Below are 15,628 nucleotides of genomic sequence, written 5' to 3'. Positions count from 1 at the left end.
GCTGAATGAACATTCCCCTTTTTGGAACAATAATAACTTCTGCCCCCATCTGCCAGCCCATTCATTTATTTCCATCTGTCGGGAGGTCTTCCAATATCTTTCGCTCTGAATCAGAACTTTGACGGGCCAGTCACAAGTCAAGCTAATTAATAACAAGCTGTAGTCCGAGAAGAGATTTCCCCATCCCTCGCCAAATTTGTGTTCTTACATGTTATCAGTAGGATTCTCGCTCGTGCGCCCATCATCTTATTTTTTTGTGCTCTACACGCTTGTCAATTTTGACATTTGCTATTGAGGCGTTCATAAAATAGGCGCCAGACTGATTTTTGCTTGGGTTTTCTATGCGCCTCGCGTCGCTTTTGCTTTTTCTCTGGCTTTGTTTTGTTTTCTTGTTATGATTTATTAAACATTTATTTGGCTTAATGAATTAATTTGATTTGATTTCGACAGCGTAACGGAAACGCCTGCAAATGTGTGTGTGGGTCGTTGTCTGTGTGGGGCGCCAAAAAGGCGCGATGCACGACGCAATTGTCTGAGCTTGGGGGAAAAGTGCATGACAAAACAAAAGAGAGGGAAAACAAACGGAAAACCCAAAACGACAAAGACATGTTCGTGAAATACAGGGCTACTTCAATAAGGTGTTACAGTTCTTAAACATATTAATTTCTATTTCAAAAAGATTAAAAATGTGTCAATGCCATTAAACTGTCTATGCAAATGGACATGATTTAAAATGTATAAATAATAAAATACTATGTTTTCTTCAATTGTTATAGGCTGTAAAACGTTTTATATAAGAGCCACTGTATTACAGCAACCTAGGAAAACGCAGCAAGGCCTCCTTGAGCATAAAATAGAACGCAATATATTTTTACAAGCGTCTGAAAAAAAAAACAACACAACAACAAAAAGGCAGCCAAGTTAAAATAGTTGTTTAGCTATTAAGTTCCGCTTAAATTGTTTTCACATTTACCTTATGCCCGTGCGCCAATGCTACAAACATAGATAGAGATACAAGTACATACAAACGAAAGCGCCAGCGGCAAGAACAACGAAAAAACAACAACAACAACAACCAGTGGAATGGGAAGAACAACAAAAGCAAAGTGCGAGGCACAAAAGAACCTAATCAAGAGCAAAACGCCGCAAATAAAGCAATAAACAAGACACAATATTGTTTTTTTTCCAGTTCTCTCTCCTCGTTTATGTCTCGCTCATGGCAACAACAAAACGAATAATAATGCAAACAACAGTGAAACGAGAGCGGTTTTGAAATAGCTTCCCAAACAGTGCCAGTTTCCATCCCAGACTCTCGCAGCTGAAGTCTACAAATCTAGATTTCAAAGCTCCAGTTCCAAGCAAAGACAACAAGAACTAAAGATACAAGAGCAACTACTCTAGCGACCAAACAAACAACAAAAACTCGTCGATTTCGGAAGAGGCAGACAGACAGACGCATTTAAATATGAACACAGGCCCCCAAAAAACAGAATACAAAAACTTTATATCCTGAAAACGTAGTTAAATTGAAATTAGTAAATGTCATTGCCCAAAATGGAGTTTTTTCGCGAACTCGCATTTACAAGCTGTAATTCGAAAATAGCATTAAAATTGTTTAAATTGTTGAAAACTAGAAAATTACATTACAAGTATGTATACATAGATGTTCCTTTGGAATAAAATTTCTTAGAAACTAAATGTTTATAGCTGAAAACTGTTTCTGCGAAACTGTGTCAATTGTTAAATATTTATGACTAGCAAAATTGTTTGTCATGCTTTCTAAGAAAACTATAAGATAATCAATTTTGCATTTGTCTTAGATCTGCATTATAAAAGAAGTCAGGTTCTAAAAGTTAAGCTTCGTTGAAGATTTATTTAAAGCCGTACTCTTCCTTTTTTTTCTAACTGATACTTTCAGAAGACTGAGATGAATAAGTATATACACTCTCAACTGTTCTCTTTCCTTGAGAGATCAGCTCTAAATGTAGATTTCTTGATTATTTTGCGCGCTGGAAGAGCACAGCAATTCCTCCGTTTTATGGCTGTTTTTGCTTTCTGGCGTTACAGCAATATTTGTATTACAATTAATGCATTACAATTACAAAATGACATTTATGGTAATTTGTTTTTCAATCTGAGCACAACAACGTAGAAATAGAAATAAATTAGACAACAAATGGGCAGCGGTTCCACAAACAAATGACACTAAAGACGCTTTCAATTTTACAAAACGTAATAGCAAAAACAGCTACAAAAACAGCGGTATCAGGGGCAGAATTGAATAAACAAATAGGAAAGGCAACAAAAGCAGCTCTCGAGCAAAAACAGTAGTAAAAAATAGAAATATAAAACAAGCCCGAGGGACAAAAAAGAAGCAACTAGAAGCAATACAAAGTAAGAGCAAAACCAGGAAATAAAAAAGAAAACAACAAGAAGGCTATTAAAATCAAAACTTTTATAAATTGCATAAATTGAACATTTTGGTAGGGTATTTAAGTTAAAATAACGAAAAAGGGTTCTCTTCGATTTGTCACAAAGGGTTTGTTCTTAGCTAAAGGACAATGAACAAAAAATTACAAAATTTCCTTAAGCTTCTTCAAAGGTCAAAACATGTTTGTTTCTAGTTGTTTAATTTTTTTTAAATTTAGTCACTATTTTTAAAATACGGTCCGTTGTCCCCTGTTTTTGAAACAATCTTAGGGGTTGTCCAGTCAACCTATCGATAACAAAGGCAAATCCGTAAAGTAGCTCAACGCGACAAACAGCACGCACAAAAACAAAAACATGCGCACGCACATATGTAAAGCCAACCGCAAAAGGAAGCCGAACAATCCGGAGAATCCGTGATAAAAAGAGGTGGAGACAGGAGGGAGAGAGCGTGCTCAAAGCCCGGGTTTACAGTTGTTTGATCCCACAAATCAGATTAGAGGGAGAAGGAGCTAGCCCCGATGGGGTGGAGTGTGGTGACTTTTAGGAATGAAGTGGTGAATTTCTGGTAGTGGGCCATCTTGCTGTTCAGTTCTTTTTCTGTTAAACTCGATAATCTGCAAGGGAAAAAGCAGCCAGGGCTGGCGACAGCCAAGCCACAAGATTTACATCGATCACACTTTTTATGCCACATCAAGAGGCGGGGAGACAACAACAATATAAAAGCGAAAAGAGCGCCACACCAATTGCAGCTATGACATTTTGGCGAGACAGTCGGGTGACACACAGACAGAAACGGACAGCGGACGGACGGACAGGCGGACAGATCGACCGCCGGACGGAGGGAAAAGGCGAGGCGAGCCAGCTATAGCTCATCTGATTTGATACGCTCGAAAAAAACTCTTGAAATAAGGAGAAGAAATCAAATATCTCTAGATATTCGAAGGCACTTAAAAACATATTAAAGAATATGGTAAAATTGAGAAAACGCCTCCTTCTACATTACCTAACTTAACTTGGCATGTAAAAGAAATTGAAGAATTCTTCAACACTTTTATTACGACTTTATACAAGAAGTTCCCTAAAATTTAAATATTTATTGCGAGTTTAATAAAAGAAATAAACAGTTAACTCCAACCAAATAAATATACTCTATCTTTTGGTGTAATTAAAGTCCCTTTCAACACTCTTTTTTTTCAAGTGTGAAAGTGGCAGGGCAGACGAGCCGACACCAGCCCATCACACCACGCCACAGCAAGAGACTAGAACGGGTAGCTGGCTGTTGTGTGCGGACGAGGCCATTAGATGATCGCCGCAGCTAAATTTAAATGTCTGTGCGTTTAAGTTGCAAGGCAAAAATAAATCTACATAAAACGTAAACAACACACAGTCTCAGTCTCATCTCATGATTTCCCACTTCGTTTTGTATCTTTTTGTTTCGTTCGCTTGTAATGACAGATCACAAGATCCGTGCAGACGGATTGGGTTGTATTTGGGATGGGATGGGATCGGGTTGTTGCCAAGGGGTTGTCTTGGGACCCAAGGGTTGCCTTCTCCTTCTCCCCTCGCTCCTAAATAAATTAATGTAAAATGGATTTCTACGAAGCACAAACTTGTTTATGCAAACTAGGAATGAAAGTGAACGAAAATCTGCATGTTACAAAAAAACTAGATTTGCTATTCAGGATTCCTATAAATTTTGTTATTAAACAAGTTTATTGAAGCAAAATTCCCATTACGATTTTAATTTTTTAACTCCACAACACAACATGCATCATCAATCTTAAACATTTGGAGAAAATGTTACAAAGATCGCGTTTACTCATTCAGATTCTGATGTCATTTGTATTTTGATCAAACTGGCATTAATCGCTGACGGCCTAAAGTTGTTTTTGATTAAAAATACCTCAATATTCCGATTAGTCAGAAGTCACAGAAAGATTCCCTGAGATTGAGTCACGGCAAAGCAATTAAGAATTCCAAATGGAGAACAGCCTACGATCTAGTAAATTTCCATTCAAGACATTATTTCCTCCATCTTGTTGCTTTTCAGCTACAATGAATTTAAAGTCCTTTCACCTTTGCCCCGCTTTTCACGGCTTTTCTCCCCCTAACGAAAATGAACTCTTGTTTCTCCCTCTTTAATGGCCGGCTCCCCCAAGGACTTTGTTCTCCCCCCAGCAACCCAAAGATTATTTCAATTTTCGTTTATTTTTAAAACGCATTCGCCGGGAGTGTGGAATTGAAAGAGAAAATTAAAAATAGCAAAATGCATTTCTATAAAATAAATAACACGAGACAGCAGCAGACGCAACATCCCCCAAACGAGGCCCCCAGTGAAATCACAGTGGCAAGATTTCAGAGATTTCCGAGGGGTGGACGTGCTCTAAAGGTGCAGTTTGTGGTCTCTGCACGTCTGCGTTTCCCTAATTTAATTTTCGTGTCTCAGTTCACGATCAATTTCATTCTAATGATAGTAATTAAAAACATTTTCTTGCGCCACCGAGACGGAGAGTTTCAGCAGAGGGGCTGCTGCTCGCCGGAGTGGGCGGAATTACCGCCCACTCAAGGCGCCTCTGGAAACCGAAAAAATTAGCACTTTGTTGAATGCGAAACGGAAAACAACAAGAAAGAAGAAGAAAAAGTGCATAGCAATTTAAACACCCTTACGATAAAAAAAACTTTAATTTGCCTTTAAAATTGTTTAAATTTAAATATTTTTTTTAAACAATAAATATTTTAGGAGTATATATTTGTATTGTTAATTTTTTACTTTGAATAAAAAAAATTAACATTTAGATTTTGAAAATACTTGTATGTAGTTTATTCATTTAAATTAGATAACTTTTCAATACCCCTTTGCCACAGTGTAAATGGCGAACTAGTGGAAAACAACAACAGCGATGTCAACAATGAGACAAAAAGGCAGAATCAGAATAGTTTCGCTATATCTTCGTGAGTCTCGTGGTCGTCGTCATGAGTTGACAGCCACCCCTCACCGATACCTCCTCACCTACATGTTCCGATTTTCGTCAGATGAAATCCCAAGCCAAATAAACAATTTAAACTAACTATGTATACGTACATACATATATCTCGAGACGACTTCGTCTCTACGACGGCGTCATCTGTTGTGCATTTCAATTTGTAATTGTAATTGCATTTTATACATGTTTACATCTATCTGTGCAGTGCAGACTCAATGACTTTCGGTACGAGTGTGTATTTTCGTATTTTTGGTCATGGGACCATTTGGGCCACGTTTTTTTGTGTCTGCCCATTTGGCAAATGCTTCTTGATTGGCAACCAAAATAGTGTGTGCTGCAATCTTGTTTACAGTTCCTTAAATAAAAATATAGATAAAAGCTATTTCTCTATATTTTTGATCGCTTTAAAACACACTTTGGCTATACAATAATGAACTATTTTGATTGATTACAACAGTTCTGTATTGTATTCCAATTATTCACACTCCTTAAACAAAAAAATCGATAAAAAAAAAAAAATAAACCTAGTAGGTCAGGTCCAGTTTAAACCATAAAACGACATTCCTAAAATTCCGTTCCATTGGATTCCATGGCACACGCACCCGGCATCATCATTATTTACAGCATTTACAGTGTGTAATGGCAATGGTAGTCGCCATCACATCGTCATCAGCATCATCAGCATCACGACCATCATCATTGTATCCCGGATGCATGAAAATGCAAAAAGCTGCAATGTCAAATCCAGAAACGGGCACAATGACTCAAAGCTGGCTGCAGATTGTGGGCTATAAAAAGCGGCCAGCCAACCGAACGCGCAGCTAACTTTCCAAATGCCAATACCTAACACACAGTCGCATATGGCACAAAATCACAGTCATTATGCATAGTATCTGTGAGCCTGATATTTTTCAATGGGAGGCGACGGCGTCTCAGCGACATTAAGCTCAAAAATGCAATAAACAACATTCCAATCTAAACTCCCAGGCACCAAGCGCCCTCCCACCGGGTCACTTTTCCCCCCCTTTGTCCAGCAGATAGGAAAAAATAAGCAGCAGCCAAGTCATTATGCGCATGTGTCGTCGGTTATTGTATAATTACACTTGCGATCTTTAAAGTTTATATAACTAACTGCACTACTAAACACTAAATCAAAAGTTTACAAAGCACAAGAATGTTACATCTAAAAAGAGTTTTTAGATCTTATGCAAAGTAAACATATATTTCCACCATTCACTTGGCCCAAAGAGGTGTAACCGAACACACTGGTCAACAAAAGTTCGAATGGCCTTGAACAGGCAATTAAGTTAAAAGACCCTAATGAGCTCATAGCCAAAACCCAGGAGAAAAGGCTGAAACAACTTTTAGTCTAAGAAAAGGTGTTTATATTACTGAAATAAAAAAAATTAAACAGTAAATAATTAAATAATTCCCTATCTTTGCTTTAAATAGAACGATCAGCATTGATTTGATAGGCAATATAGGAAACATTTCTCCTAATCGAACGGAAACCAAAGCTTTCGAGATGGCAACTTGTCAAGAACTTTTACGCTTGGATCAGTAAGTATATAAGGGTATCCGCCGAATTGGTAAAACAGTACGTACTTCCCCCGCCCCACCGCCGCAGCTCCCTGCCACAGCCTCCCCCCAATGACGTTGTCAATGTCAATAGCAAGATCGTTTCGCCGCTTCCTCTGCACAAACGGCCGTCGAATGTATTAAGAAAAAAAAAGCGAGGGACTTGGAGAATATGCGCATACGTTAAAATCTCGGAGGCAGACAGGCGGCGGCGGCGATCTTGTTGCATACGCTTAACGGTTTTCTGGCTTTACCTGGTGGCGTTATTTTCCACAGCCTCCACCACTCCAAGTGATTAATGGGCCCAAACGGACAACAGACCTTGCCTTGTACGGGTTATGTTTGCGGTAAATATATATATTTATGTACGAGTACGTATGTATGTCCATAGAGGAGAGAAAAGGACGTAAGCGGGGAACAACTTTGACGACTTTTATGAGCAATTAAAAAACTATTACGGCGGCGGCCAAATGGCGAGCTGCATTGTTTGCTGTCGGGTTTTATGTGCAACGATGACGTTTTTATGGGCGCCACACGAGTGTGGGTCGAGGTCTTTCGCTCCCCCTCTCTCCGCTCTCCGTTCGCCGCTCTCTCACTCTCGCTCTCTAACCCTCCTATCTGTCTCATTCTGAGCAACCGCTGCGCATGCGCCCGTCTCTTTTTTTGTTTGTTTGTTTCGCTGACTCCCCAGTGCGGAATGCGGAAATGTTTTATACCCATAAGTTTCTCCTGTTTCAGTAGTTTCTGTGTTCTGTGTTCTTTCATTTTTAGGTGCATAACTCAAAATGCACCCTAATGACACACATAAAGTCTGACACTCGTGCCTTCCCTTTCCCGCCTTTGTCTGCTGGTTGAGAATTAATTGATGGCCATTAAACTTGGTTTTAATGAAAAGGAGTTGGGACAGCGAAAGGCGGCAACAAATTGTCATTGAAGGGGTTGCCGAACGTTTATACAAAAAGTAAATAAATTAAGTGACAGATGGAGTATGCTTATTTATGGCATTATCCGTCATTCATTACTTTTCAAGGGGTACAAAACATTCAACGGTTGCCGTGTGTGTTTATTGCCAAGCAATCGCTCTCAAATGAGTTGTTTTTTTTTTATTAATTTCGATTAAACGTCAATCATATGGTTCCAAGTAATGCATCTTGGTATTTAAATTAATGATGATTAACCGAACTGTATAGGTTTACGGAAAAAATATTTTGCAGATAAATTTTATGATTTATAAGAAAAAAGCGATTGATAAATGGTTTTTTTGATGATAAAGATATGAAAAAAATTAAATCATTAAGCTGAACTTGACATAAAATCAGAATTAAGCATTAATAAAACTCTAAGAAAATAAAGTATGTAATATAACTTTGTAACTAAAATATTTAATTTTTTTTGGAAACATAGTTTACATTGAAATAAGTTTTGGTAACAACGAGCTCAATTAAGTACAAAAAAAGGAAATTCCAGGAGAATGGATTTAATTCTGGAAACGAAAGCCCACATTCCGGGACATATCAAGAAAATTCTCTCTCTGTTTCTCTTTCTTGGCGAATTAAGTCTGCATTTTCAGCTCGATCGCATTCGCAGACAGCCGCTCTTCCATCTCTTTCTGCCGCCATCTGGCCCTCTCTTTTCACCGCGGCTCGAACTCTGGACCTCGACTCATTCACGCGCCGTTCACATAACTCGAAACGTGATTTTTACATGGAGAGTCGTCTCGATGAGATGATGCCACGATTATTGCTGCTGCGTTTTCTTCTTCTTCTTCATCGTCTCCGGCATTCTTGACAACAAAAAGGAAGAGAGACAGCTACAGACATTGGAATGTGGCAGCGCCACTTTACACCCTTCGCATTTCGATGTCGTCTGCGGCTGCAGCTGTTGCTACTAGTTTATTCGATACAACAACTGAGGAAAAAGAGAAAGAAATCGGTGGGAGGGGGAGGGAAAGTGTCTCCGGGGGGAAGTGAAAATGGTACGGGATGTTAACTGTCTCCGGACACAAGAGCATCAAAGGAACACCACAGTGGGTACACAAATAAAATCTACACCGAAAAATATTTTTATTAACATAACGAAACACTAAGATTGCAAACCCATGAATAATATTTTCCATACTCACTAGTTATAGTCGTTTTGCAAATGTTTTTTCCAATTTTGCAAAACAAAGATAATATTTTGCTGAAAGCAAAACAACTTTCTACTGCTCTAATCTTAATATTCATTTTAATTCATTTCCGTTTTATATGCTGGTTACATCATTGCCCAGCAGTCGGTCATCAATCACACGCACAAAACGGAAATAAATATAGAAATAAAGCGACTGAGAAAGAAGGGAAATGCAGCGGAAGTGCGTCTAATTGAGCAACTGACAGAATGTGCGCGTCTGTGGACTCGGAAAGCGGTACGAATCGAGGGGCACGCCCCAAAAAAAAAAAAAAAAAGGAAAGAAGAGTCCCGAGTCCCCGAGACTGTGAGACTCTGAGACGCCCCCCTCATAGACCCTTGTTCTTGTTCTCCTCACGGGAACCAGTCTGCTGCTATCTCAATCATCGTCTGGGAGACTGACTGACTGACTGAATACATGGGCTGGATGGATGACTGACAGGCAACACGTGCTAACCGCAACCAGTTGGCCATTAAAATCCCCAAACAAAACAAAACCAAGCAAGAAAATATAAAAAAAAAACAAGGAAAAAAGGAAGCTGCAACAGTGCGAATGCGAATGGATCTGGGAAACCGCTGGTGCTCCCTCCTCATTAAAGGCTTCCCCCGGGAGCCTAGGAAAATATCAGTTGCCACACATAATTCCCGCTTTAATGGAGAAGAAGGCGTACTAAAGTCGTAAACTGATAATAAAGGGATCCCAAAGGCGAGTAGCTCTTGGGGAGTGATTTTCTGCTAATCACGAAAGCATGCAAAACGTTTTTTAGGGCTGGAAAAGCTAAACGATTTTGTTTTTAGACAAGACACGAACTCGTAAATTTGTTCCTTAGAACTATTACATATACCTACTTATGAGGTACCATTAGAGAAAATAATCTTTTTTTTAATATTATTATGAAATAGACCATTATAATACAAAGGAAATGGATTTCCCATATATGATTGTTCTACAGAAAGCAATTGCTTCTTTTAATTTTAAATAAGTATTTCTTTATACTTATTCATTAATGAGTAAATATAATTTCCTATAAATATTTATTTCATTACATTTTTGTTGAAATATAAAGCCAATTTTAAAATAATTTAGACGTTTAGATTTAAATAGCTATTTCTCGAGTTCATTCCATTTAACACAAATGAGTTCATTGTAACTTTTCAGTCGCACTGGCATGAATGGAGGCCACTTATGGCTTTATCAGTGACCAGAGCAGCAGATCTTTCGGCCAGGTTGCCTTTCCAATTGAAACTATTTCCGGCCAGACTCGATTCAACCGCTAAAAAAAACCACAAATACAATGAGACAGCGACAACCACGAGGCGTGGAGAGATACATTAGAGCAATATAGAAATGTTTGTGCAATTGCAATGGCATACCGCATGCCACATGGTGCCGCACACTAATAGATCCCCGCCCCAAGCCGCCCGATCCCCTTGCGGCGCACCTCCCCCCGCTTCTCAAGGCGTCAACCGTCGTCTCAAGAGTGTGGTTCCCATGTGTGCGAGTGTGACTGCTCCAAAACTGTGGAAATGCCCAGACGGTGAGTGTGCAATTGAGCGACTGCTGCTACTTCTACTTCTACTTCTACTTCTACTTCTGCTGATGCGGTCGGTTGCATACCCTCCCCTCCCCTCTACCCCCATTCCCTCCGCCCTCTTTTGGGTCCAGTCGGGGCTACACTCCGATCCCGTCTGGTAGAGATACCACACTGCTTTGAATCCCCAACTAACAATGCGGGTATACAAAAACTTTAAAACCTTTTTAAACTAGCACACACTTTTTGCAATTATAAGTTTAAATTTCCCCCTCCATCTAAGCTTTTCTCAATTTTAAAAGCATTGCTGCTTATGCAGATCTTAAATAACTGACTTTCGCAAGAGCAACTAAAACATTTTAAACTTTTAAAACAGCTTTACCAATGGAAAAATAAATATGTACGTTAATCGAGATACATATAAAACATTGGGTCGAGAATCTGCCGAAATGAGACTTCAAATTAAATATTTGATTAAATAATCTATTGCTGACATTAAGGGTATTTAAATATTCGCTAACCGGGACTGGGCTTTTTCTCTTAGCTCTTTCTCCCCTTTTTTTTCTCATTTTTTTTCCACTGATGCAGTTTTTGTTGCTGGAGCTGTCGCCGCTGCCAAGTTATTATTATTGCAGTTGTTGTTGCGACAGACGCGCCATTTGTTACACATTATTTAGAATCAGCCGCCATTTAACACCACCTTCTGCCACCCAACTCCCTCTTTTCCACTCGATTTTCCCCTCTTCGGATGTATTTTTCGCTCCATCCGGAATTTACACAATATTTATTGTTAGCGAGTTATTTGGAACTGGGCCATGCGGAAATACCAAAGTGAAATATTGAAGCAGGGGAAGATATATCCGGAATCGGGAGAACTACTCCCCTTTTCCTCAGAGGAACACGCTTCTAGCTCACAAATGTTCTCATTGACAATCAAATCAGCATACATTTCTTAGGAAAAATTCCAAAACGTCTCCGTCTTGTTCAACCTCATTGGAATGTGACACAAATTAAGCACAACGAAAGTTATATGTGTCGACAAACAGACAGAGATACACTTTAAAGACTTTAAAGATTCCGAACTGCAGTGATTTTTTAGTAACAAATTTGTTCGGGATTTACCAAAAATTTTACTCGAGTTTTGGAAGACGTTCAAAATAAATTCCAAATTATTTTTATACCTTTGCAGATGGTATTATAGTTTCCGTCAGAAATTTGCTTAGTTATTTTTTTGTGTATAACGAAACCAAAATCCTGTCTCTTTCAATTCAAATATAAGTTTTTACAAATATTTGTAGAAAATATTGTTTACTTGATTAAAATTTTTTACAGTAATTGAATTTATTGACGAAATATAAAGAGATAGGACTTACCTCTATGGAAAACAATCAATAAGTCGCTTTTCTTTATTGTTATAAATTTTAAACACGTTTTGATAATATTTTTCTCCACTGCTGTCTTTGCACTTTCTTCCAGCCTTTGGCGAAAGCTTTCTTCGATGGAAAAAGAAAACCCGAAAAAAACTTTAATTTTGGGGAAAAACGTGGCGAAGAGAGGTAGAGATAGGGGGAGAAAATGCACTGGGGATCGGAATTCGGATCACTTCTATAACTTACTTTTCCTCTCTCTTGCTCTGGCTTCGTTCCCTGGGTTTTGTTGCTTTGTTGTTGTTTTTTGACTAGCAATTTGATTTATTTAGGTTATCATTTTTCTTGATTTGCTCGTTGTTGTTGTTTTTGTTGTTGTTGTTGCCGCTGCTGTTGCTCGCTTGATCTTATTTGTTTGCAAGTATTTGTGGTTGTTGTCACATAGCATTCCTTATTTTTTCTCACATTTTTCACTTGATTTTTACTTTCACACCTTCGAGGCACTCAATGATCATTTCACGTGATCTCAATGATGCATTTAGACTTCGCTGATCTGAAATGAGAGCAATAGAGAAAGGCGAATGATGAGAAAGGAATTTAGTTGTTTTCCGACCTAATTTAATTACAATTGTAATGTAGGTAAAAACTTAAGAAGTATTTTAGTTATTGTTGTGTACATTTTAAATGAATGTAATGTAATTTATATATGCGAACAAATCCGATCTCAATCCCTCTTTCGAAAAAGTACAGTCAGCTCCATTCACAGATTACCCCAGCGAAACGATTAACCAATTAACAAATTCCACAGAATCACTTAAAACGAAAAAACTAGCATTCGTGCAACTTAAATCCACCTGAAAGCCCATTATTTTATGCTCGACTCTCACAATTCTTGCAGAACTATTAGGCCCCACCCGTAAACAAAGAGACCAACAGCAGTAAACGTTCCACTTTTGCGCCAAATCATAAAATTATTTAAGGTAAAAAACATAAAATACCCACCCATGCGGAAAAATAGTATAAAATACAATGTAAGGAAAACTTTATCAAACAATCAACATTTTATTACAACATCAACGCCGCAAGAATGGCGAAGCATAAAAAAAGAAAGATATTTTTTTGGCACTCGTGGGACCACGCCTTTTTTAGTTAGAGCAACAACAACAGATACAGTATCTATTTAAAATATATAAAGTGCAACCAAAAAATAAGGAACAAAACTGACTCAGCGTAACCGAAATGGGAAAAAATTTGTTAAACAGAATACAAGAAAGGAATATCGACTTTCAAATACCATTGAGAACAACAGCAGGGCAACAAAAAAAGTTATCTACAAAAATATAAAAAAAAATTAATTTAATGTATTAACGACTATTTTAAAAGAGAAAATATAAAAAATTAATTAATTGTATTTGTTGCAAAAAAATTTATTTAAATTTATTGAAAACAACTTTACTTTACAACTTAATGGGTATAAAAACCGTCTGCGCCAGATCCAACAATAAAGGAAAGAAAAACAAGCGCAGTTCAAGCATCAAAAAGCTGCCGTCACGCCCCTCTTGAGTGCGCTTTCCGCCCACCGCTCCCCTTCTGCCCTATAAAACGGGGCCAGACAGGCAGCTTCTCTCTCGCTCTACCACCACTCCTCCACCCCTTCCCACTCGCTCCAAAAGTCACGTGGGGTGTTGTGTGCGGCACGCGAAATGCAAAAAAATGGAAAACTGCTGAACTTAAGCTAAAATAAATAAATAAATTAGAAGTTGAATATTTCGGTTGTCTGCATTTTAATTTCATAACAGTGGATGTTTTCAAGTTTTTAATTTATAGAAGTAGAAAAACTAAAAAAAAAAAAAAATGAATTTAACACTTAATTTTAAAAATACATATACATACATATGTATTAAAAATATCAGAGTAATTTTTCGGATGATAAATTTACATTTAACTGAAACTACAGAAATTTAAACGAAAGATATCATTTCAGGTTTGTTGTTTACATGAAATTTTTAATATAAAAATAATTCAACTACGGTCGGTATAAAAAAAAAAACTTAACTATTTCCCCAATTTTTAGCTATAAAAATTACATTGTGTCTTAGTTTTGGTTTTTGCATTTTTAACCAGAAGTTATAATAAATACAAATTTATGTTGGCTTTAGTGCCAGCTTTATTTTGCTTACGATTCGCATATTTGGCCGAAAATTCATTTTGGTCGAGACAACAAATCAACACGCACACACAAAAACTTACACACACAACAAGAGGCGCGTCGCCGGCATTAAAAATGTGCTGCAGCAGCAAATGAGAGAGCAAAGGCAAGTGGGAGAGCGCAAGAGATAAAACACAAAATACGAGACATGCACAAACAACAAAAACAAAATATAAAAAGAGAAAACGCCAGGCGGCAACCCTCGAGATGACGTTGACCCCGAAAAATGACGCGAAGCGCAATGTGTGAAAACGAATGCGAACGGGGACGAAAACAAACTGAAATCTAATAACGGCCCGTTGCGAGTGCAAGCGGGATGCGAACAGCGTCGGCGTCGCTTGCTCTCGCTCTCTCCCCCCTTCAGTACACGTTTTTTTGCTTTGCGGATAGACGTGCTAAAGCGCAGTGCGTATAAAAACACGCAGACAGGACGAAAAGCCGAATAACAACAACAAAGTGCAAGCGCAGTTAGGCGGCGACAGAAAGAGAAAAAGAGAGCGTAAACAGAGCGCATGTCTGCGATAAGAAACAGAAGGATGGGTGAACAAAAGGGGGCGGTGGATAAGGATGAGGTGGTAGGGAAAAGATAAGTAGGAAAATGCGTTTATGCGATGCAAAAGTATCTGAATATTTTGCGTAAAAAATTTAAAAATTGTATAACAATCTGTAAAAATCAGCATCCTTCATTTTCTTAAAGTTATAAAGCCATCAATTTCCAACAATATAAATTGGGCCGCCAATGCATAGACGTGTTTTGTTAAAATCGCGATATACACACATATGTATGTACATAGTTTTCGCAGGAACCTCCGGAGGCTGTCCTGTGCGTGTGTGTGTTTCTGTGTGATAAGGGCGGCAACTCTGCACCAGTCTCAACAAAAACAAAAAAAGCGCAAAAAGGGAAAAGAGCAACCACTACTCCGCGCACACATTAAATAACAACAATTTTTTCTCACAGATCGAGGCCGCCAAATAATTTTTTTTTTCGCCAAGCGCCATCAGGGGAACAAAAACAACAACGGCAAAACGCAGTCGCTTATGAATGGAAAAGAAGGAGCATGACTATCTCACTGTCTGCCCCAAAAGTGTGTGTAACAGAGAAAGAGTGCTTTGCTTGAATGTGTGTGTGGAGTGCAGAAAACGTCGGTGTCGTTGGCCCTTGGGTGGAGTTGTTGTTGTTGCGGCGCAATGTGGTACAGTGACTACCAAAAAATACTAGCAGGCACATCGTAAAACCGGCCAAAAAGGAAGCAGTGAGGAAGGGAAGTAGGAAAAGGCAGAAAACGGAAGCAGTGACGTCGCCTAAATGGGTTGCAATAAAAAACTACACATGCGGTTGTAAAGTTGTAAAACTGCGGTCGT

The 15,628-nt window shown here is 38.4% G+C and overlaps 1 protein-coding gene across 3 annotated transcripts in view; it reads right to left on the bottom strand.

The window, feature by feature from the left end:
* Positions 1 to 15,628, bottom strand: part of LOC108098531 (insulin-like receptor) — a 45,686-nt gene that overhangs the window by 21,402 nt on the left and 8,656 nt on the right. The window contains exons 2-3 of one of the 3 annotated variants that reach the window (XM_017201510.2): positions 12,307 to 12,610; positions 12,064 to 12,183 (exon numbers count right to left, since the gene is read on the bottom strand). The gene's annotated coding sequence lies outside the window, so the exon portion shown is untranslated. Of the gene's footprint in view, positions 1 to 12,063; positions 12,611 to 15,628 lie in introns of all 3 variants that reach the window. The other 2 variants (XM_017201511.2, XM_017201512.2) reach the window with 2 other exon arrangements.

Source organism: Drosophila ficusphila, unplaced genomic scaffold, assembly GCF_018152265.1.
Source record: "Drosophila ficusphila isolate 14025-0441.05 unplaced genomic scaffold, ASM1815226v1 contig_791, whole genome shotgun sequence".
NCBI lineage: Eukaryota > Metazoa > Arthropoda > Insecta > Diptera > Drosophilidae > Drosophila > Drosophila ficusphila.
This window is presented reverse-complemented; position numbering and strand designations above follow the sequence as displayed.